This window comes from Bombus vosnesenskii, unplaced genomic scaffold (assembly GCF_011952255.1).
Source record: "Bombus vosnesenskii isolate JDL3184/JDL3185 unplaced genomic scaffold, Bvos_JDL3184-5_v1.1 scf7180000015060, whole genome shotgun sequence".
In the NCBI taxonomy this organism is placed as follows: Eukaryota; Metazoa; Arthropoda; class Insecta; order Hymenoptera; family Apidae; genus Bombus; species Bombus vosnesenskii.
The window spans coordinates 228,609-254,992 of NW_022883801.1; the positions used below are offsets into that span (position 1 = coordinate 228,609).

At 29.5% G+C, this 26,384-nt stretch overlaps 1 protein-coding gene across 6 annotated transcripts in view; it reads right to left on the bottom strand.

Moving 5' to 3' along the window:
* LOC117240889 overlaps nucleotides 1–26,384 on the bottom strand; it is a 107,964-nt gene that overhangs the window by 78,793 nt on the left and 2,787 nt on the right. For 5 of the 6 annotated variants that reach the window (XM_033506907.1, XM_033506902.1, XM_033506906.1 and 2 more), the window contains exon 2: nucleotides 11,274–11,453. The gene's annotated coding sequence lies outside the window, so the exon portion shown is untranslated. Of the gene's footprint in view, nucleotides 1–7,704; nucleotides 7,839–11,273; nucleotides 11,454–26,384 lie in introns of those variants that run through there. The other variant, XM_033506901.1, reaches the window with a different exon arrangement.

The window sequence follows — 26,384 nt, forward strand, 5'->3', positions numbered from 1 at the left end:
TCAGTCGAAAGATCTGAAAAAATCCCTAGATATATAACACTACAACTATAGTAATCTCAAATATTGTTACGTAAATATATATATATATATATATATATAATAATAAGAGTAGGAGACTAAAATTTTGTCAAAATGGTTTTGCTAGAAAACTTTTTCGATTGACGTATCATAAATTTATATTGGTTTTGGGATACTTTTATGGTGTTTGTTCGGTTATGCTCTTTATATTTAGGTTTCATTTCTCTACTAACCTTCTGTGAAAATATGTATTTACATAAACACTCATAATATACAAATAACATATAAAATATTGAACAAGTATGTAATTATTTTAAAAATTAACACCTGAGGAATTAATATTTCATTATCTTAAAAATATCGACATTAAACGATCAAATTTTATTAATGCATAATCAAGTAGTAAATAATTAGTACAATTTTATTATTTTCGCTCAAGACAATATTTTACTTGAACCAAAACAAATTATCATTTATCTATTAATATACACAGAACATGATAAGAATACAAAGAAATAGAACTACATAATTTCTCTTAAATAAATCAATTCCGTGATATAAACATATTAGAGTTAAATGATCGAAAGCAAAATAATTCGCAAGATATACCAAGCTTTTACAGAGAAATATATTCCTTTAAATTTATACGATTAAATAAAATATATTTGATAATTAATATGACTAAGGCTGACTAAAAAACAACATATAAATAATATTTTTAACTATTTCAAGATTCTAAAAGATTTTAAATGTAGTGAGTTATAATAAGCATCTTTTATAATATGAATGTTACTCGTGTTCATAGATAGAATTGCAATGGATAAAGAAACTGTTTACAATTACGTTTTACCAAAAAGTGAAATACCAACAAATATCAAATATATCAAAATATCAAAGAATGAAATATTTCGTAAATTTTATTTAATTTTCGTTCGTCTGTCCTTGATACTAATAATAGTGTATGATTATATAATAATACATAATTGGATATAAATCCAAATCTAACGTAAGAAATCGATTACAAATATTATACATACACAGCTGTAACACACTATCGTTACTATTACTGTATTATTGTATTTATATTTTATATGTAGTAGTGATATTGTTATATTTGTTGCAGTGATACTTTATATCGCATACGCAGGAAAAATCAAAGGGTTGGTATATCCGAAAAGAAAATGCAGTTGCACTTTCTTTTACATAAAAAAAAGGTAGAGTGTGGATAGAATTATCGCTCGTAATGTGAATATTTCAGTTGATTCGTACAACTATACATTTCATATAAATGTTAAAATATAATTTTGAATTAATGGCTAACTAACAGTTGAAACTAATATTTACTATCTCCTTGTGGAATTAACAGGTATACGTATGTATTTACATACAAACAGTCACAGAAATTTACATACACTTGTTAAATATAAAATTTGTTAGTGAAAACGTTAACTCTACAAATTCCTTTAACGCATTAATATACGAATTGTTAAAAGTGTAACACAATTTATTCTTTAGTAAGAAACAGGAGCTACGGAATATAAAAAATCCAATAGGTGTTTGTAGAATTTCGTGACTGGCTGTACATTATATGAAATTACAATTGTTAGTTTAAAATTTTATTAACAGTATATTGAAACTAAATGTATGACTCGTTGAAGTATAAATCGATTTCAAATATTATTGTTGAAATTGAGAACAATGTACTTCATAATGCTTAACAATTACAAATGCCGACATTTAAAAATACATCTTGTTGTGTCATAATATTCTACGATAGCTCAATTAAAAAATAAATTCCATTCGACTCCTCCTATTTGTAATTTTCTAATTAAATTACGTTTTGCCAAAAATAAACAACTATCTACATACTTTTGACTGCTAGTGTGCATTATCTAATTTCGTTTTATAAATTTTATTCTATCTCTAATCATTATAAAAATATGTCTATCTAGAGATGCGAAACATTCTGTATTTGTAAAATAATTTCACACAGCAGACCTAGAAAGCTAGATTACATTGTGAAAATCCATTCTGACGATTGTCATTATAGAATTACAAGTGACATCAAAGTCTGAAAAACCGCGAAGAGCGATACCGTATACAGCATACAAGCTAGATTCTGAGCTATACAAACTCGTCACTCTACACGCGGAGAACCCCTTTTGGTTGAAATGCTACGAACCACGAGTCGTTGCAATTGCAAGTCTCCGTGTTCCACGGTTATGCATATGTACGCTTAAGTACTGCACTCGTTCGTGCTTAAAAGAGCTTTTGTCGATAGGGAGGAAATGCTGCAGCCCCTTCCATCCCCGTCGGCACTAGCTCGACACATGAAAAGCGTGCGCGCGTGCACGCAAGTCGAGGGAACCCTAAACTTACCACATTCGTTCGCGTCAACCGGTTTGTTTGTGCATCGTCTAAGACTTGGTAACCACGCTCAGTAGTTACTTCGTCTAATTTTGTGCTAACATTTCTCACGAATTTTTCCCATGTTTCTCACAAATTTTCGCTAATTTTTTCAAATGTTGTTGTGGAAGTCTTTGCAATTGCGCCAAAGTTTCATACAGGTTAAAAATTATGTTCTCATTTTTGTGTAAATCGGTTTGTAATATGTTTTAATTTTCAAATTGTATTTTGAGAATTGGAAGCAAAAATGAAAAATAATCGTAATATGGATTGTGATAATTTAAAGATCATTTTTTCAAATTTTGATACTTGGAAATTTCAGTTTCAAACGTTTATACAGATATTGCGTTGTTTAGAAAATTTATAGCATCCCTAACGGATACTGGTATCGAATTATCTGATACATTTTCTCAAAATGAAAGTAGTTTTTTGTTATAAACTTCAGTTAGATAATAAGACGTATAAATATATTAATTGAAAAGCAGCATCACTTGTTACATATAAAATAATCCAATGGACGAAGAGTTAAGAAATAGCTGATTTTTAGTTAATTACAATATTATAAACAAATCCTCAAAGATTTACCTATAAAAAATTGTCTTCGCTATTTTATTAGTTTTTATTCACGGCATTTAAATATAACATTGAAAAATGTAATTATCTTTAAGGAAATTATCATTAAAGACTTAAATTCTCAATCCAAGTTATTTAAATTCCCAAAAATTCAACCGAAGGATAATAAAATACACAGTTGTTGTAAATACGAATCATTCGATAGAACGATGTAATGTACTTAAAGTACCATTTGATAATAGTACACAAGATGATCTTGAACGCAAGAACCATGAATTCTAGGTGAACCCATGGAAGAAACACAGTTTATAGAAAATAAAGTCGCGGAATGAAGGCGTAGCGGGTCTGCCAGAGCGCGTCTGTCTCGCTTCGTGATCCCCATGACTGGAACCAGTCTAAATTGCAATAAGAAACTTTGGCTGAATGCATTCCATAAAGAGAGAGAGACCTTTTTATTTGACTTTTCAAAGCCAAGGTCGAAGGTATTCAATCGATGAAGTACCATGGTAACTCATCGAGTAACAATCAAGTAACATAATTGTATAAACACTTAAAGCTAGTAAATAATTGCAAATAGGTAATTATGTATTCTGCTAAACAGTAATATTTAAATAATCAAAGAATTCTAAATTTCTAATATTATATTTACATTACACCTACGAAGAATATTACTACACCAACTAAGTTATTGATGATAAACTATTCATGGTAAACTAACTTATTACAGTTGTTTTTATAAAATATCGGTGTAATATTAATATTAATGTTTAAAGAGTTAAAGTGTAAAGTTGGTAAAAGTTAATGACTATTTAAATTTATAATTACATAATCAAGAAGCGTATAAAGTTCTGGTGATGGTGATCACCAAGTTATATGTAAATAAATTATCCGATTATAATTGACCAGAAGAAATGAAAAAACTCATTAACTTGATAAATTAATTACTTGATAATTTACTGTTATTCCTTTAGACATTATATTAGAACAACTAAACTGGCAGCTTTGCAGTATCTGCTACCTACGATGAAACCTTTTCAGTGTCATTGTAAGGGAATCATGGAAACTAGAGAGTATACTATAAGAGTATACAATCACACATAATTACTAGTGATGTAAATATCATATTGCTGTATTTGGCAAAATATCGGGAATGAAGTCGATGATTTCATTCATCATTCATTTATTTTATTCATCGCTAAGACAATGAATTTAAAAATTGTTACTTTACATATTAAAACGTAATATTTTAACAATTTTAATTTGATTATTAATAATTCGGAAAGCATTCACTGTAATTGAAGGAAATTATTAAAAAATTCTCAATGTAATTTTTTAATTTCAGCATATCGTAATAGAATTAACGTAAATATCGTTGATCTGTTTCTGTCCTTTATCGACTGAATAGCGAGAGTCCATCGTTACTCTATATTACTCGGTATTTCTGGTATAACTATTCAAAAAGACATTTTCTCATTACTTTTGCTCATGTATCTTATACATTGAATAATATGATTGTATATAGGAAAAGACTGAATAGAAATTTATAGATACAGGTATTTTATAGATATGTTGATATTTAGATTCTAATAGTATAATTTGGAATCTATATTGATTAAATATACTTTATTTTTCTCGTAAAGTACAGTAAGCACTTAAAGGATATTCTGTATAATACTATAGTTACAGATATTCTTCAAAATAATCATACTTGTTCACTCATTAATTACAATGTCGAGGCATTATTAAAAAATAAAGGAAAAATATTCAAAAGTACCCATGTACGATGATAGTCTAAGATACAATGTATAAACATGCAATGTATGTACATATGTATATTAACTAAATTATTAGCTATTCGACGATATTTCATCCCTGCAAATAGTTAAGTTCTTCGAGCGCCAAACTTGACCTGGTCACGTATGCGAAATGTATGTGCAAGATCTACGTTCTACATAGATATAGACTCCTATTTCGTACGCGCTTAATGCCAAAATTGCATTCTAAAAATACAGCACCATGTCAGCGTTGTCCTCTTTGCCGTGTTACGTGGAATTTATTAACGCGGTCAACGCTCAGTCATAATCACTTCACGTGTCAAAAACACTCCTCTTTCCCCAGATATATACTATGAAACTTAACGAATTCTATTTCCCAAAATATTTCAAACTTTGAAGTAACTTCTGACGCAAATATAACAAAATGGTACACCTCGTCGAAAATATAAATTAAAACCCTTCTTTGAAGATAACTTTGCAGATGAAAAAATACGATTACAAGGAAGAGAAGAGTAAAATCGAATTATCGTTTTACACTCTGGAAATTTTTACGATACGATCGATTAGCAGCTGCAGCATATTTTTACAGTGAAACTTTTCCAAATCAGGGGTCTTTCGAAGAGAAAAAGGTAATAAATGCGTACAAATTGATTTATAAAGTGGCCTTCTTCCATTTTTTAATGATGGAAGCACAATAGAAGATGCAATAGACAGGTTCGCGTAATAAATGTTGTTGTAGTAGCAACTGTGCAATACAGTGGGTTCTATGCTTTTGATGGAAATAATTCTATGCTTTTATAGAGAAAAGTTAATCATCTCTTTCCCTTTTTGCTAACGAATATTGTCCCAGCGTTCAATTTTTTATAAAAATTAGCAAATATTTCAGTAGCTAGAAATATTGAAAAATATGCTATTGAATAGGACTAAAACTGAATGTGATAAATGTAATGGGGGGTAACTGGGAAAGAAAAGTAATAAAAAGTCATAATTAAAGCATCTGCGTTGGAAACGGTACAAGTTGGTATTATTCGGCCATATTGCAGCAGATCAATTAATTTGAATTTTATTTTGTATTCTACGTATCTGTTTTACATAGTAAACATCGTCGTCAGTTTGTACCGTGTAAAATATAAAATACAAAATAAAATTAACTATCCTAATATTCAGTAATGTAGCCGAAATTATAGTAATCATTAATGATTCGTTCCAATACCAATTCAGAGTTCTAAGTTCATCATTACGGTTATCGCTCAATTTTTCATATTGCACACGTGAAAACTGCAAAAGAAAGAAGAAGATTAAATCACAGTCAGACCGTAAACTCATCATCAGCTAATTAACATTTTATGACCATATTATACTATGGATGTTTAATTTTACTCTGCATACCGTTACGACTTGTTCGAAAGAAAAGTGCACTGACCGACGTGGAAGCCTTTTTATAACATAAAAGTCAAGCAGATAGATTTAGAAAAGACCATCTTCTAGAAAACCGAACTTGTTTACTGGCTCGATGCATGTTATTTTGTGAGAAGACGGTCAAAATAATCTGGCGATTATGAAATTATTTTATGCACTTGGTCTCAAATTTGGAGTGACGCAGATTCTGATATTGAATCACTACAAAAGAAAGGAATAAGAAGGAAAAATAATTTTTAGCCATTATGAAGGAAATTTAGAATAACAAATTTTGATATTTGATCACTAGCTTTCGCGCTGATACTTTAAGAGAATCAAAGATATATTTATAAAATGCATGTAACAAGTAAAGTGTAAGATTGTGGTTTAATATGTGAAAACTTTTTCTCATTAAGTGCTTCTATGCAAATCCACATAATCATGAAATATTAATCAACGCGTTTATGAAGCTAATCCCTCTGAAGATGCTGGTAATTAACAGGACGAAGATTATACCGCATTGTGTAACGAAATTTGTAAATAATTACTGTAACCTACTTAAAGTTCCAATGTTGATTACTTGCTAGCCCGTAAAAGTTAGTTGATTATTTTCATTTTCCTAAAATTAATTAATAACTACGATAAATATGCAATCTTTTTAACATATGTATACTTCCAGTTTTAAATATACTTCTAAGTACTATACTTAAAAATAATTGGAGCATTGTTCGCTTTATACGAGGAGTAAATCACTCGTGTTACAAACTTTTTATTTTTTTGTGAGATTCTCAAAGCTTAAAATGTGCATTATCGAATCATTTACTGAAAAAGAAGATTAAAAATATTAGACAAGGTTGAAACGTTAAATTTTTAGTAAAAGTTTACAAATTTATGTAATCGATATTATTCAACACTTCCTGAGCTTTGTGTAAAACCAAATGTTTTTAATATTTTATAAAATATTAAAACAAAACAAAAAAGAAAATTTTTAGTAAATACCTTATGAATTTAAGTTATTTGACTCTCTGTCTAAAGTAAAATATATTCGACTTTTCTGTAAAAACATCGATCAACTGCTACTACAAAACCGAAGTTTTCTGAAAATGGAAACATTAGTTCGGTATAATATAGTAAAATAGTAAAAAGTAAGAAATTTTCATTACAAATACAAATTTAAATAGCCCCACTTGTAAATTTCATCCAAACCTACTTATAAACAAATCGACCATCTATCATCACAATAACAAATAATATATGTACTTCAACGATGAAGAGTATATGCACTTCGATTTCCTAGTTCCCTAGAAAATACTAAAAACAATACGTATTACAATTTCCTATAAATTAGTAAAGAAAGAACGATCCTTAGTTAACTTCAAAACACGACCTTTCTATTAAAAACAAAATAATTTACAATAGCAAAAACAAATCCTCTAAGAGATACTAATTCTCCAATTTTGTAATATCTTTGATCGCAATATATATAATTCTATAGCGATATCTAACCAGAGATTGAAGCTTTAAAATCAATTACCTTATAATTATCCGTCATGAGGATCTCAAAAATCATCGACTGTCTCAAAATGATCTTCGATCTTGAATCAGAAGTAAACGAATTGTCTCTTTCACAAGATGGCAAGGAATAACAGCTCATGTCACATTCTAAGTTAAACAAGACGCTACGGTAGAATTATACATAGAGGAGAAATGCTCGACACACTATGAGGAGATACACAAGCAGAACCTTCTCCTTCTGCTGTCCAACGAAAACTCATGGTGCACGCTCAACGCGGCTACGAAGGCCCTTCCTCCCCCCACTCCAGCGATGGAAGTTAATCGTGGTGGAGAAACCCCTCGTGTCGTTTCTGATTCGTGTTTAGCAAGAGACGGACTCGTTCTTCGAACATGTGACGAATGCCCTGAATCGCTCCAAATGTTATTCGAAATTAAGAGATTCGAAAACCTTGAACCATCTAACTTTCTTAATAAATCTTGACACAACTGATACCTAAAATTTTACTGCCTAGAGGAACCGAGCGATCTTATGTATTTTTAACTGTTATCGTAAATTTACTGACTGAGGTGTAATTTAAAGATATGTAAAACAATCAGAAGGAAATGAGATCTTATTATAGCAGTGAAAATGTAAAAATAGCCTACGATAATTTATGTGTAATTTCATTCGTGTAACAGGAAAATTGTTGGTATAATATTAATTTGGGTTTGATCCTTGGTGAAAAATTTACGGATAGACGATCAGTTGAACTACATAATAATACTAATGATATAATGATAAAAATATAAAGTATATGGTAATTCTGGAATACAGTGACAAAATAAGTTATAGGTTTAATTAACCGTCCGTAATGCTATTTTATTATAGTTTGTATAACAAATTTAAAAAAGAAACGCTTTTTATTATTTTGAAATAATGCTAACATCCCTCAAGTTCCTTCTCCTTGTTTTTTTAAATTTCCTATTTTTATCTATCGATGGAAACATATCACAGAATTCTATTTATTTTACACCCATATATGTCATAAATTGAAGGAACATCAGTTGTAGCTATTTTTGGAAAAGTATTAACATCTCCTAAGCTTATTTCCTTCTCTTTTTCCATCTTTATGTCCGTTATTTTTCTATTGACAATGTAATTCTACCTTTATTACAAAAATCTATAAAGTTATTACGAGAAACGTATCATTAAATAAAAAGTAATCGAACTTTCTTGAAAAATTACGCTATTGTAGACGGGGCATTAAACTATACGACTGTTTGATGGTACATCGAATAGAGTGTGACGATAGAAAAGTGAAAACTAGTTCTACTTTCGTGCCAATTTTTGCTTCATACAACGAAGATCGTAAAACGTTTTCGATGACTCAGTATGCTTCAGAGTCTGCTCGTATAATTGTGCTGAAATCGAGTATATACATAAAACTATCAAAATTGGGGTATTAAGATTGTTGCAAAACCACACAAAAAACACAAAGACGTATATATACATATTAAATTAAAAAGACACAAATATAGGAAAGTAATAGATAAAGTAGGAATTACCTCTATGCCTTTCGTTCGAAAAATTTGAATGTATTTCATTATCAAAATAAAAATAATAAGATTTGGAAACTAAACGATATACGTTTACTGTATCATGTGATTTTCAAATGTAAATATTTTTTACGTTAAAAAGTAATGCGACATTCAATAAAAAATTTACATGTTTTGGATAGGAAGAAAATAACTGTCCAGCTACTGTTTAATTTCAAAAGAATTATTGTTTGATATTAAAGAAATAATAATGAAAGATTTAAAATAGTCAAGATTAGAATAAAAGAATATAAAGAATCTAATACAGTAAGATGATAGATAGAGATAAAAAAATAAAAAAATTTAACTTAACTCAAACTAAGCTATGACTAATAAAATAAAAATTATATTACTATAAACATATAAAAAAGAAAAGAAAAGAATTGATTGGGATGATTTTTATTTCCACTAAAGAGTTTCATTTCCAAATGTCGAAACTGTACATTTCAAAACAACATTTATTATAAATCAAGCTAATATATCCTTCGATTAATTCGATTAAATTAATTTAAATGCATCTTTTTAATTGATTGCGAAAGATAATTAAATAAAAAAAATGTTAAGTGCACTATTATTTTATGATTTAAAAATTGGGATATTTTTTTTATAGTAAAAGATAATTTAAATACCTAATAAGAGAAAGAAGAAAAAAGCAGAAATATCAGTAAATACCAGTATAATCTTGTATAATATGAGTCTCGTTGCGAAGGTTAAATGCGTCTTTTGACCGAAAGAGAAGAAACGCCATCAAATTCTTCGTTGGTTAATTATAGTTACAAGGTTTGTTACAAAAACAGAAAATGCCTTGGTGGGAATGTCTACCGGCTTTCGTGGAACACCATAAAAGCACAAATCACCATGTGTGACCTGCAACTGGTTGATCATGAAGAAAAGCCTCTCGCGTTCGAAGAGACCTCGTTGCATCGCATTTGTAAACCTGTGTCGAATGCAATCGCCTACTACACATTCCTCGTTTAATTCGAACAAGAAAACAAAGTGAAAAAGTTTTTCAGAACCTAGGGCAATATGTATCATTTTTAGACGAACAGGGAAATCGTTACAATGGTATTACATAAGACAAATGATTTATGATATATAATCATTTTTTACTTTATTTTATTTGAGCAATAATAATCTATTTGTACAACTCTGCTAAATATTTATTGCAATTAATACCATTTTTAAGTATATTGCACCATGTTACTACAACAGTTGTACAAGTATTGTTCCTCACAATAAGTTTAAATAGCATCGTCTGTTTAATTTTTATTATAATAGGCTTAAATAGAAATTTCAAGTAGAAATAAAATAGAATTAAAAATTGAAATAGAAATAACATTAGAATTTCTTAAATTGTACTTCTTATCGAAATTTTCTCACCTTTTTCTAGCTGATTCGATTTGGGGTTTAATTAAAGTTACAACTAAAATGCTCTTCGTATAAACTATGCTTATCTTCTAATCTACTCAGATAATACTCAGATTTTGATTAGATTACTGGTTTTAATAAACCTTTCGTACATAAAAGAAAAGAAAAATACAGAACGTTTTGAAAAACCATTTAAAAAATACACAGTAAGAACTTTCTAAACCTTGTAAGATGTAATTTCTAAATAAATTTAATTCGAAAAAATTACATTCGTATCTATGTAAAAATATTGTAAACTAATTCCTTTCATGGTTGTGGAAGCGAAAAAAAAATATATATTATATATATATATATTAATACATGTACATAAATTACGTTACATTCGAGAGTGTATGAAATTCTTGCATTAACAGGATATGAAATTATTTCACATTGTTCACAAAACTGTTTAGAGCACAAGTGCACAGAACAACGAATACAAAATTTCCAAGTAGAAACGGATCCCAAACAGAAAATAACGAAAATTACATTAAGTTCAAGAATATTTTAAGTTCCATTTAAGAATTTATATTGAAATAATGTATACTACGAAATGTGTTTTAGATATATAGGACCAAAAAAAAAAATTGTATATCAGTGGCTCACCTTCGCTAAACTCGCGCACGTCCTCCAAGATCCCGTATCATTCTCATAATTTCCCTCTTAATGTAGAAACAGGACAGAGCACTCTTCATGTGCGTGTGTTCTCCTGCGTACAGGAAATAGAAATCCAATACGGTCACGGTAGTCTCGAGCGAGAGGGCAACTTCGGTGTTTCACCTTATCCTGTAAATTAAAACACACACGTCTGGTTTAGACAAATAAGAAAGAAGAGAATGCTATTCCTTAACAAACAGGAACGTATCGCTTTCTCGTTTTAAATCAGATGATATCGACGCAAAAAGAAGATTACAAAGGTAGTATATGTATATTAATATAATATTATATTAATATAATATCAATATCAATGCATAACTTGTATATTTATAATAATAATAATAATAATAATATATAATAATATTCTTAAAAAGTATGTACAAAAATTCGTTGTTCAAATTAAATATTAATACAGATTTTGGAATAAAACTTCTTAACAACATATAGCAACTGAAATAGAAATATTTTGTTTTAATGGTAAAGTAAGAATCGTAAAAATACCCAATATCCAAAATAAAATCGTAATATTTGAATTGCAGCTATAGAAAAAGGTTTTAACAGAAGTGTGTATGTACCTAAAAAGGGAAAGAATTCTGTTTTTGAACAACTAAGAATTTTTTTTGATAAATTTTTCTTATCATTTCCTGTTATTGTTATTAATAATTAAAATACATTTAAAATGGCCCTTGTTATAATAAATAATAAATTCAATAACAAATATTGGATTAAATTATTTACATACACGGTATTTTATCCATTTTGAATTCTTTAATATCTTAGCTACTTTCACCGATACAAGAGATTATGTCAAGATAAAGTTAAATGGTTCAAAATGACGAATATTGTGATTTGCTATAAGATATTTGTTGCGTCGTGCAACACTCTATCTGGACCTGGCCATACACCGCGGGCCAGACAGACCCCAGATTTCCACGCATCCTTACGGCGTACCCTCAATAACCTTAAGTAACAATCATAAATCCCAATAATTTGCTTGCTAAGGCCCTTCAGACCGAACAAATATCTTTTTCTAAAACACTTTCTAAGGACTATTGTCTACCACGGCTGGACTTCCTAATAGCAACTTTCCATTGAGGGCAGCTAAGACCCTTCCTAGTCCACCAATCTTCGTTTAACCAATTAACAACAAATCCGATGGTCCCGTGCGCTAGACACACCCATCCTTAGCTTTCCTCCGCTACAGCATCGTCACCGAACATCACTGATTCTTCAACCTTCAAACATACAACATCCTTCGACCGGGTTTACACCCGAAGATCAGTCAATCACTTATCTTATACACACGCACCAGCGTAGCTATCTTCTTTACAAAGTTGTTGGAATAAACTGTCATTCACAACTCGTTACATCAGTGTCATATTCAATTAACCACCTCTGTTATCCTAATCGTAATAGGGGATCGATCATTTCGTGGCGCCGATTATCTAATCGTAATGGGAATTTACGACTCCCGTTGGCGTGCTTCCTCGCGGTCGCGTCTCTCCGCGAGTGGTCGAAACAATATTTTTTTCAGCATGACTAAATATTTTGTTATACACCAACACGTGATTTTATTTTCTATAAAAAAGTATTAATATATTTACTTGTATTTGAAAACTATTGATTTAAAAGATATTTTAACTCTAATTTTGTGAAATTTCTCATACGTATGAAAGTCAAGGTAAAATGCAAAGCAATATACTTGTGTTTATGTCCTTCTTATCTTGAAACTAATCGTTTTTAAATAATACTTTGCATAGAAAATAAAAATTCACATCGTTTGATAAAATAATATCGCCAAGTTTAAAATGTCGAACAAAAAATCATGAATCGCAATGTTCCTTCTTTTGAACCAGCTAATTTTGTGCTAGTAGGATTTTTATATCAGCAAAAGTATCTGAGTTGTTAAAAAAAAACAAGAATTTAAATACTCTGTATAATGTATAAAATTGAAATAATTACAATGGTCACAAAAAGTATTTGTACACCACTACATTTATTATTGCATTTATTTACTGACAGTTTAGTATGATAAATTTCGTATCATTTAGCAATAGATTTTTATATGATTAAAAAAATTTGGTGATGGAAATGAGATGTAGAAGGTGATAAAAAAATCTCTTCATTGGAAAATGAAAGTATGTACAAATATTTGTTGTACTCACTGTATATGAATATAATTAAATTAACATCTCAATTATTCGTTTAGAGTTGCACTGTTGGAATCAAACAGAGCTAAAAGTAATTTAATTTGACTTAATATGATTTTCACACAATCATTATTCGAGCTATTGAGAAAGAATTCTCAAGATCGCTATATTGATATAACAAACTAAAAATTAAATACACTTCTACTCTTTCTAAACTTTACTCGAGCAATTTTCTAAACCAAATTATCTACTAAAAATTTCAAGATAACTTAAGTTATGTACTAAATTATAACTATTATGACTATCTACTTAAATTATGACTATTATGACTATAAATTATGAATATATCACTACTAATAATTTATTGTATTTATGATTGATTATACAATGATCTTACAGGTCGACGTAATAACTCAAAGGTACCCCTGGAACAGTACATATATGTCTTCGCGAAAAGTAATTACCTACGCGCAGCAAATTGAAGAGAACGCGGATTCATAAATTCATTCGCATCGCATTGTCTGCTTCATTATCGCCAGAACTTTAATTGCAACTTCAAACAAGTGGAGAACCGGCGAGATGCGTTTATTTATACCGTTCCAGAAGCTCGACGTTAATAAACAATTCATCACATATTGGCTGTTACACTCATTGTTGCGAAATCAATTCATGACGCAAATGATCGCCTGCTTCTTCTGTTATTATTTCGTCTGGGGGGAAGGGAGGGGCTTGATTAGCGAATTCATTTGAACTGTAACGATTCCATGGTTCATAAGCGTATAATCTGGAATGGATCAAAGACACTTCCAACGAATTTACAATTGCAGATGCGAAATTGCAGATACGAGATTGTAAAAAAATTGATTAGAGAAAGAAAATCGCGCAGAAACAGAATTGATCAAATAATCAAAATAATTATTGTAACATGATTCATTGTTATTTATTATTAGAAATTTTCAATGTGAATTTTTTTAATAGACTAACTGCAGTAGGGTATACCGCGAAATAGATAAAATGAAAAAGTTAGGAGAAGATTAATACTTTCTAATGATTAGACGTATATCATTATTGGAATAAAAGTTTAAAAAGAAATTGTCATTTCTTTCATAGAAACATATTCCAGAAAAGAATAGAAAATTGTATATATGTAATAATACAATGAATGAAAAATAAAACAAAAGTACACGGATATCTTATTAAACATATAAATTATATTTAACAAGTTCAATAACCTATTCGATGTAATAAAAGATAATCAACACACAGGGGGCAATAGTTTCATCGATTCTATTAACATTTTCTAGTTTACACTGAAATACGAGATTTCACGACGTGTGCAGAGAAAGTTTTCCACTGTAAGATAATGCATTAGATCGCCGATTCCGGTTATCCGTTTAAATGCATGTGTCGCTTTCACGCTCTTTACATAAATTTTACAATTTCTGCATTGAATACGCAAAGAATCGTCTTTGTTATAAGCGTGTTTCCTGTTTAGTATCTTTTGGATTAATATGAACATTTTGCTAATTAATAGATTTGCTTATTGTTTCATTGCGAATAATAGATTTATTTCTCAAATCTTTCATTATTCCGATGTGCAGTATTATTCTACATTGAAATAAACAATTCACAATAAAAGTATAAGTTTGAAAGTAGAAATGGAAGAAAATAAATATTGAAATATGCTATACTTACATTGTTCGATAGTAATTATGTACAGTTACTCCCATTAATATTCGCAATATCTTCTAAAAAGGAAAAACTCTTTTAAAATAGGATCGGACGATTTGATTTTTTTTAGAAGTTAGAAGAATTGGTTTACTAGATGACATATAACAAATTTTGAAAATATTGCAGTTTGTCGGAATCGCAAAAAATAGCAACGGTCGTTTTTTACAATTTTTTTATCTGGGCCTATAATGAAAATTTAAACAATATCTTTTATAAATTTACGTCAGTTATATGTTAATAGATTCAGTATACATATATGGAAAATTTAACCGAAATGTGTTGATGCGGAAACAAGCCAGAGGCATCGAAACACGTAAAAATCTTTACATTTATTACAGTTATAGATCGAAAATTGTGAAAAATTACGATTTTCACCATTTTTAGCCATTTATAGCTCATAGCAACATTAACCGATTTCGATCGAATTTTCAGCATGTGCAAATATAATTGACATTAATTTTCAAAATGTTATTTAAATTTTTATTACACGCCCAGACAAAAAGCAATCTTTACCTTCGCCTTCGTGATTCCAAACAATTGCAATTTCTTTTTTGCTTTTTACACGTCATCTAGTAAATTAATCCTTTTCACTTCTAAAAAAGAATTGTCTTTTGGTTTTATTTCAAAAAAGTTATTCTGTTTTATTATATTTATGAATATTAATGGCAGTAACAATAGATAGATATTTTTATGCGAGAAAGATTCCACAACTGTCTTGTTAAAATTATTGTAGGACAAATATATATATTAAAAATTTCAAAACTATTATATCCTATTAGTAAGTTTCTTATTTTGATCCACTGTAAGAAACAATTGGAATATAAATTTAAAAAGAAAGATATATTCTATATTATTACATGTAGTTAATAATCTATAATATGTAATGTATAATATAGGCAAACATTATTTCGAATAGATTATAAATGTACAAAAACAAATACTAATGATATTATTCGGTAACATATAATTATACAAAATTCAAATAACGGTAACGTTTTACCGTAATATAGTCAGATAAGCCGTGTTATAATTAATATTTCATGACTCTTCATTTCAGCGAGTGACTGCCTGCAATCTATTGAACACTTGTAATATTAAATTTTTAACAAAATCTGGTTCTATATTTTCCCAATTTTTGTTTCTAAGTTTCTTATAATAATATGTATATTCAATATTATCTGACACAAGCTACTATATCTTTTTTCATCATCATACAAGCATCATGTATTTAATTATTGTTATATTATATATTTATTGTTATACAATATGATATATGTATATTATAATATAATTATAATTATATTATTATAATTCTTATAAATATACATATTATAATTATACGGTTGGGAACAAAAATAAATGGACAAGTACAGGTAGATATAAATGAAGTTTAATCCAACGTATTTATATTGCATTGCATTGAATACTAATATTATATATTTAAGTTTTATCTAATAAATAATTCAAGTTAATATTTACATTTTTATGTAAAGAAGCCATACTGAATGGAGCTTCATTGCTATCTATTTCCATTACGTATTCACTTAGTTTCATCCTCGACTCTATTATGTCATGTACATACATATTTACATATGTAGTATGTGTATAACGAAAACTTCTGTTATTTTTCTTCTTTAAAACGACAAAATAACACGTCGTTACACGCAATGAGAATTGCCTATGTACTTACTATTTCAAACCAGACTAAAGCATTATTCAAACAGAATATTCGAAAAATGATTTTTTAAGAATGATTCGATGAAAATGATTTAAAAATGGTTATTTAAATGATATATTATCCCATTTGATTAGATGTTATTTTGAAATAATTATGCGTTGGTTTATTTGAATGGATAAATGATTTTTCTGAGAATTATTTTATTATTTTCTATCATATGTAATAAGTTTTTATCTTATTTGAAATTTTGCTTTCGAACATATATTTCCTAAAATAATATTTGATATAATTTCTAATTGTATCTTATGAACATTGTTAATTGCGTTACAAACACTGATTTTCTCACAACGTCTTATGTATATCATCTCAGACATTTATTATTCAAGGATAATTAAAATTAAAACAATACTGAACGGATATCATTACGTTGAAAAGTAATTAAAATTAAAAACATTTCATATTTCATCTAAGAGAGTTAACTAAAATGAAAAATTATTTAAAAATATGAATAATCTGATCTTGACACACAATAACGTTATTTTATGTTATCTGTAAAAGGAAAATAATAACTTAATTGAAACGACTCATTTATTCATATTGCTATTTCTTATCTTTATGAAAAAAAATTATCTAATCCTGTTTCAAAGGAATACACAGAAGTGTTGTAAAATAAACCAATGACTTATCTATAATGACCTCCGTAATTACTTATCTTCTTAAATCTTTTTCGTAAATGTTAATGAAGCGATCTTACTTATTTCATTATTCGACGAGTCGTTTTCTACTTCATGCATCGTGTATACACGGTCGCGCTAATTAAGCCCCGTTTGCTTTCACGCGCGGTGACAGATGTTGGATTACGCTCCGGAAACTTTAATTGTAGGTAAATTCGTAGAAAGAAATGCTGTGGATGGAAGGGGTAATATAATGCCGCGGAATGAAGGTATAACGAGTCTGGTAGAGCGCGTCTGCAAGTCTGCATTGCTCCGTGGTCCATAACTGAAACCAGACTACGCAGCAACAAGAAACAGGTAGATACGTTAGCTGGACGTGCCTCTCTCGAAAGAGGATCTACGTCAGTTTTCTTCCGCGGTTAGATGAATGGGGGGGGGGGGGGGAAAGAAGTCCTGAATCTCGCCGTCTGCAGTGTCTAATAATAGCGGCACGTTGCATGTTTCTCTTTCTAGCCAGTGAACCAGCGTTTCGAGAATCGATACCAATGCTCTTAACGTGCGTGCAAAATGGTGCACGTGTACATTCTACATGCATATATGGTATACGTATTGGCATTGAAAATGAATCAAGTACATCATGTCTCGTTTGTATTAGTTAAGTTAGTCGAATCCAAGTCACTTGACCTGAAGTTTGTGTTTGTACAGATCAAACATAAAACTAATTAAACAAGAAATAACAGTATGTTATGCATTGTGACGCTAGATTTATGATATAAGTAAAGTCAGGGAAAGTCTATGATTCGAAATAAGGTAAAAGTGAGAATAACAAAATTGAGCAAGAGCCTTTACTTCAGAGAATTTGGAAATTTCTCTACTTTGAGACTAGTTCTTAATTTGACAGGAGTGAACAATTGATAGGAGATCTCTACATGACATAATAAGTTGAATACATTGATTCGAATTTTTTTAGGTAAGTCAAGAATTATCCCAATACACGTATAATCGATAAATTTTAAAATTTAATTTGAATTTTCAAACTCGATCTTTTAAAATATTAGACCTACAACGTAATTTTATTATCCTTAATTTTCGTCTTATTTTGAGTCATAGTGTCTTCTTTGGCTTCGCTTGCGCCATAAACTTAGGTCCACGATGTATAGCAACCGTTATTCCTTTCAAGTCAAGGCATATGTATTTGAAAGAACTTTAGCTTCATTCGAGATCGTATTTCAAGTCAAGCAAGATAATAATAAGTTCGTATTAGCAAGGTAGTATTAGTATTAATTACGCAATTAATATTAAGTAGTATTAAGTACTCGAACACAAGCAACCTGAACTCGAGTGACTTAACTAATGAGAATCATCATAGAAACTTGTAGGAATATTTCAAAACACGTAAATACCAGGTTCACACTGGTAAAGTTGTTTGAATTCAAACGCTTGAATGAATTATAGTGTTTATAAATATAGAGACAGAGTTCTTCCAAAGTTCTTCATATATATGGAAATACAATATCTTTTCACTGATGATCAACTTTAAAAATTGGAAATAGCAGTATGTTAGGAATTCCTTTTGCCATATGTACATCTTGCTGTTTTATCTTTCAAGTATGTGATTTTTTTGGCTAGGGACAATATCCAATACAATGCAATATTAATGCTTATAACAATTGCAAGAAGTGATTAATAGTAAAATATAGAATGTTTTAAAATGCTAGAACAACTATAGTACAGTAGTATAGAGAGGAGCAAGAGAAAACAGCTGCAACGGGACAGCAAAACAATAGACGATAGTTTTAGTCTTAGTTTAGTCGTTAGTTTTTAATTGCGAATTAGGTTAAGAGTTCTATTTGCTGTAAACTGAGCCAACTAAGTTCCTTTTTTAAGGCCATTGAACCCGAAAAGAAAAATCAAACAGAAGAAATACAGCATAGTAGTATCATTATTAAAACATTAACTATAGTATATTTTTATTATGAATATATAATATAATAACTTGATATCGGAGTTATTTTCAGAAAATATAAGAATATTTTTCTACAAATTGTTGTATTTTTTAAACTAATTGAGATATTGATATGAAAAAAAAATTGAAAGATATAATAAAGACCTTCCAATTATTATTTTCACGCATTATTTACTTAATATTATTCAAATTAAATATCGTTTGAAACAGCTATATGTATTTCATATTTACACATGAAAGTGCAATTATTCGATAATATATATAATATTTACGTATGTTCTCACACTTGGTGAATTTGTTAGGAAAATAAATGCGATAAATGGATACAAAATATGTTCTTTTATATATATTTTTAAAAAATACATATAAAATACACAAAATATGCAAAATGTGTAAAATAATCAAGATTTTTAAGTTCCACTATACATATTATCTATTTTCTACAAGATGTATTTGCAGGAACATCCGTACTTTAGTGTTTAATCTCAAATACGACGTGTCACGATTTTCTAGAAGTGTTAGAACATTTCCATTAATCGCTCCAAAATTTTTCATAATCGAGTCAATAAAACATATACAACTATAGGAATACTAATACAGCTATGTATCAGTAACACCTAATAGAAAATAAAAAATTTTCCCACACAGTGAACAACGCCGTCCTTAAAAATCTCCATAAAACTACTAAGTTAAATAAAACGTACAACACCTACAAAAACAGTACTTATTCAGTAATAGTATTATTACGGAATGCAATAATTGCCGCATAAATGGAAGCACAGTAACGTGGATGGTAACAGCTGCATCGATTGCAGCAGTGCTAAATAATAGCGACGCGACAGCAGCAAATACCGCAGCTGATCGAATACTAATTAAAAAACGTACAGAAGAACCTCGCATGCACTGCGTTTTATTTATCTTTTCATGAATTTGTTAATATTATAGTTACTCCGGTCAGTACAAAAAATTCTGTCAGAACTAAATTAATTAGTTCAAGACGACAAACATTGTAATTTTTTCCTTCTTTATAAAAAATATAAATGCAGATATCTGTGTTTGAAAATAATTGCTTGTATTTTTGCTCCGTTTATTTTAACTTTATAAGTTAAATTATATTTTAATTTTGCTAAATTTATCCTATGAAATGCAAGAAAAACATAAATATAAGAAAAGCTCTACGTCATTTCTCATTTTACATACGTAATAAGTACAAACTTCTAATTCAAATATCTTTTAAATTAATTATTTTTAGACAAGATATTACAAACACTATTATTAATAATTTTAATAATTTCTTATAAAAAAATAAAAATTTGCATTCATGAGCGTATAAAAAGGTATGTATTCTTGCTGAAGAAACTGATGAACTTGAAAACGGTAACCTTGAAGGAATAAAGTCGCGAATTGCAGTGTTCACACTTCTGAATCAACAAACTTGATACAATTCTCTGCCTCGAAAGAACTAATGAAAGTACAGATTTAGGAATCCAACTGCTGTTCAAAGATACTCAGATATGTGTCTATTTTTGACCATTTAATTAAAATATTGTGAATAAAAGAATCGGACATTATATGGTTTATACAGTGACGAGCAAAAGTGTAAACACACTCCGCTGATTTTATATAAAAGGCGATAATACGACTAATTTTTCAAGTGAACGGTAAAGATTAGATAACGGTAACTACAAGCTGCGTCTGATTAACGAAATGTAATAGTTCATTTTCATTAACATTAATAATGTACAGAACATTTTACAAAAATGGACATCTCAAACCATGTTTACAGTTTTGCACTTTAATTATACTCGTTGAATTAAGGTTTCAACCTAGTATTTCGTCCACTTTTCTTTACTTTTTTTTAATGCTTTTAATCTACGAGGCATACTGTCAATTAAATTTTTCCCATAATTCATGAACACCCGAAGGTGGATTATTATATTTTTCCAGCCTTTTTTTCACGGTGGACCACAAATTTTCGATCGGATTCATGCTGGTCACTTCATCACAGAAAAATTTTGATTTTCTAGCCAGGTGTTAACTATTTTTGCAGTATGCTTAGGATCCCCGCCTTGTTGAAATACTACTTCACGTTCATTATATCCAATAGAATTAACTACAGAAGGTAAATTACTTTGTAGAATGGTCAAATAATGCTCTTTTCGTATTATACCTTCAATTCGAACTAAGGGGCCAACACCTCTGTGAGTAAAGCAACCCCAACACATGATTGAGCCACCTCCAAACTTCATAGTTTGTTTTATACCACCTGGTTGATCATTATTCTCGGATAAAGTCCAATACCAGGACCTTCTGTCAGATTCGAATCTGTTAATTTTTGTTTCGTCACTCCATATAACTCTTTTCCAATCTTCGGCCGTCCATTCTTTGTAGGTGTCCACAAATTGTTTTCGTAATTTAATATTTTTGTTTGAAAGAGATGGTTTACTTTCTTTTTCCTTCGCTCGTAAACCAATTCTCTTTAAAGAGCGACGAATGGTCCATTCGCTAGCACTTATTTCGATTTCCTGAGCAGCAATTTTTGGTGTTTTGTAACTATCCGACCGAATACAGTGTGCAATTTCACGTACTGCTCTATCCGAAATAAGTCGCGGTCTATCGTTTTGTGAAGAAATTGGTGCACTAACATACTTTTTTCTTATTCTTGCAACTATCGTATGACTGACACCACATTTCTCTGCAATTTGCCGCAACGACAAATCATTATCACACAAACAAATAATACTGTTCTTTTTATCTTCACTAAGTGGCTTCATCTTGGATTAAGCACATCAAACTGAAAAGTAATCTAACAATGGTGTGGAACAGTTGACTGCGAAACAGTGGACAATCAGTGCTTATTGACAGTTTCGTTTCCCTGACATTTACGTGCTATCATAAACGTTTCTGACGAAACGTGCAAAACTGTAAACATTGTTTCAAAACACAATTATTATAAAATATTCTGTACATTATTAATGTTAATGAAAATGAACTATTACATTTCGTTAATTAGACGTAACTTGTAGTTACTGTTACCTAATCTTTACCGATCACTTGAAAAATTAGTCATAGTATCGTCTTTTACATAAAATCAAATTTGCTCGTCACTGTATATCGATATTGAAATTTAAATATATTAAAGTTCCGTTTTTAAGTTTAATGGAATTACTTAAATTCAAATTTTATTTCGAGTTTATGCAAGAAAAATTAGTTTAAAATCGTTTAAGATTTTTATAACCCGACGATGCTTCATGGTACCTCTCATATAAAAATGAATCGTATATGCTTTAGTATAAGATGGTACAAATTCTCAGAGGTAACACGTTTAACTACACAAAGAAAAGATTTCATTGTGTACACGTGACTAAGGCTTCTTGATTTTAGGTTAATTTATATTGTTACATTTTTAAAAGAATTTAGTGTTATAATCAATTTTTTCGGGATGGTAATTTTTATATTACCTACTTGTTTTATATTACATCTGATTGTTAGTTATCGCCACCACTATATGCATTTATGCCCTACTGATTATGATAAATATTTATATTTAGGATATAATATTATTTGAACAGCTTTTAAATATCTAGAATAAGAATTGTAACACCTAATTGAATATAGATGCCAGAAGTTAATTTCGAGTGAAATGAAATTATTTTTTGATTTAAAAGAAACAGTAGTTGTTAAATAATACAATGTTATTTTCAATTTCATGCTTGTCGATATTGTTTTCCTAAAGTTTCTTCGACGTTAAGTATGCACCACTTTAGATATCCATTTTCGTTATGTGCCCGCTTGCAGTCAGGTTACTTAAATTCAAACGACTTCAACTAACTTGTATAAACAAGACATTCATAAACCCGAGTCATGTAAATTCAAGTAACTTAACCGACCTAGAGAGGGATTCAGTATTCTTATAAACGGTAATATACATATACAAGGTCCGGTAGAATAACATGTAAAAGCGGACACAATGTAATTCTTTGTATAAAAATAAAAACAAAAGAATAAAATTTGTTAATTTTCAGTTTAGTTTTCGAGAAAATCAAGTATACTTGAACATGGCTAATTCCGTACCGAACAAAACTAAATAATCGACAGGAAGTCATATTACGTACAAAAACAAATCGAAAATGTAGAATGTTGTTATATCTATACTCAGAGGTAGGATCAGAATAGTTATTATTTTATTGAATGGATAAATCTATCACACCGTTCTGAGCCAAAAAGAAACCTTTATTGCATGCGCTTACAAAAACTAGGGATAAAAACAAAAAAGCATCTTAAGCCTATCGATTAAATCTATCGATTGTAACTAGGATTATCTTCTAGTTACTATTTCTTATAACTAACGTACCTGCATATGCATGGCGAGCACGAACTCACGTTGTCATTTTCAACATAGAATAAAATTTTTTCTCGGGACGCTTTATTTCAAATAAAAACAAATTTGAAAATTTATCGTACACATGTACTAGGCCTATTCTTAGCGAAACATGCTCAAACTACATTTTCTTGAAAATGAAGCCTTAAACGGGAAAATCTTATTCTATATTTTCGATTTATTTTCGATTTATTATTAATCCTGTCCAATCCGGAATTAACCATGTTCAAGTATACTTGATAAATTTTTAAACGTGATTCTTTCGAAAACTACACCGAAAATTAAAAGAATTTTATTCTATTGTTTTTTCTTATTTTTACATAAGGAATCACATCGTTCCTGTTGTTACTTGTTATTTGGTCGGACCTTGTATACAGCCATTTATACAACGATACCACGCGCATCGTGTATCGCGGTAAATTAGTCTGGTTAGAATAAAAGTCGTCAACGAAGCGTTACAAATGCACGTTTTTTCCAATCTACATTGGCTGTGGATTGCCCGCTAATTATTAAAGAAGACATTCTCTCAATTATACGTCAGGACGTTGACCTGTCTATTTGCAAATGTCGCGACGGTGAAAAGTAGAGTTTATCGGACGTGGATGGTAAGAGATCGATTGAACAACGTGTATAACGTTCCGTTCACGTGCGAACGTACTAAGGTATAGGCTGGTATATAAGACCATAACCGCATGAACACCATAAGCACGCACTTTTATGACTTACGGTAAATTTATTTCACAATGTATTTCCCCCCCTGGCATGGCTGGTGTTCATGTATCTTGGTTACAATTTTGGAGAATTTGTAGTACTGTTACGAACGTTTCATGGTTATATGGTAAAGTAAGTTATGAGTTGAATGGATATATGTAGTAGCTTGTTGCATAATAAACATGCCACTTTTCTAATAAACAAATTATTTGTATATTGTTTTGCTTAAAAAGCATCGATTTTATCAATTCTAAAGCACCAAGATCCATTACTACCTTCATTGATTTGATAATATTTGCAAAGCAACTATATATATATTTTTTACTTTTTTCTAAGTACAATATACAGTTTCCAGATCATTTTTCCTTTTGAATACATACTTAGCTGAACTGCTCCGAAATAATAAATGTATGGATACAGATGATTCTTACTATAAATAAAAATTTGTATTCTAACTAAAACAAATTACGCTATTAATGCCGTAAAATAAGTATTACCGAAAATAGTATTTATTATGAAACAACCTGATATTAGATTATCCTTTATGTATTGCAACTCTTTTCATATCTGTATGTATTAAATAAAGATAAACAATTACCTATCGATAATTAATCACTGATATATTTTCTAGATTAATTTTGCTATAAATTCACAAAATCTTAGGCGTCTGTTTCGTAGCATTCTGTATATCATTACCTGAATGCAAAGTAAATAATAGCTTTTCTATCAGCTTAATAGAATTTTCTGTAAATACTTACTCCATTGCTTGGAAATTAGATAATAACAACAGAAAATACAAATATGATAACAAGAATAAAACGAACGACTTATTTAATGTAATTATTCTAATATTTTTATATAATAATTTATTTATAATTTATCCAACTATCACTTCATAAATTTTTAGATTTTTATAATTTCTATTAAATATTTGTTTGAAACTAGAATTATCGTTTACGACTCATAAACATATTATATTAATTAATATATATTAATCACAAAAAACAATTGTATAAACATTTCGTTCATTTATTATAATAACCGATGGATATGAAATAATTGAGTAAAGAAATTAATGTTTAACACGTTGAATGCCACGCTAGTTTTTCAGGGATTGCCCGTGGCGTCACGATGAATTTTTTAATATACGATACATACAATGTTCAAATATTACCTATAAGAAATATGTTACAATGGATTTATCTCACTGAGGTCACCGGTGACCCCCATGGCGCTAAAGTGCGATTTCGTGCGATCACTTATTTTTTTCGTTTATCAATTATCTCATATTGTTTTTTCGCGTTGCTAAATAATTGTTCCAAACCATAATCCATCCTTCGGTCATACTTATTCGGACCTTACTTTAGTATCTTTTACTTTACTGTCAAGGCCCTTAATTGCCATCAGACATTTTTCAAGTCGAAACGTTCCTTAGGGTTATTGCTCATTAAGGCAAAACACGGAAATATCGTGAACAAAATATCATGATAACGAAATTGAGGTTTCCATTTCTCCATATGAAAGCTTGCTAAGAAAACCACGTCATGGATTAAAGGCAATGTCGGGAAAGGCTAGAACTGTGCGACGATTTTGCAAAATATGTTATGAAAAAAAATAAAAAACGCTAAGGAGGACAACTACAAAAAGCTGTAGTAAAAAAAGTCGTGACATATTGTGAAAACCGTGCTAGTTCACACTTTCTTTGTTTGGAGTGTTTCAATACGACACATCGCAATATGCACACATAATAGATTATATTTCATGTATAA